Raw genomic sequence first — 447 nt, 5'->3', positions numbered from 1 at the left:
GAAACATGTTGCACGTCTTTTCCGCAGAACAGGAAGGCTGCGCTGAGCACAGACGTCTCTTTCCAACCTCAATGCTTGCAGCGCCGTCACCCACCTCACAGTCCTCACCCTCTACCGCTCTGAGCTGCAATCTCCCCCTCTGTGCTAAACCGCGGGGACCGCAGAGTCCCTCCAACTGTGCGCAACGCGGCGGCCTGTCTGAGCTGCAGAGTGAGATAGTGGGAGCTCCATACTGCGCCACGGCCATGGGGGGCATCGTGATAACACCAGCCTGTGTGCCGCCTGGGGCTTGTAGGAGGGGGCCCTGAGCCCTGCCACCTTCATATCACCGTACTGCGCCACGGCCATGGGGGGCATCGTGATAACACCAGCCTGTGTGCCGCCTGGGGCTTGTAGGAGGGGGCCCTGAGCCCTGCCACCTTCATATCACCGTACTGCGCCACGGCC

This window comes from Nanorana parkeri, unplaced genomic scaffold (assembly GCF_000935625.1).
Source record: "Nanorana parkeri isolate BGI_ZX_2015 unplaced genomic scaffold, ASM93562v1 scaffold3976, whole genome shotgun sequence".
Lineage (NCBI taxonomy): Eukaryota > Metazoa > Chordata > Amphibia > Anura > Dicroglossidae > Nanorana > Nanorana parkeri.
Note: the sequence above shows the minus strand (reverse complement) of the source record.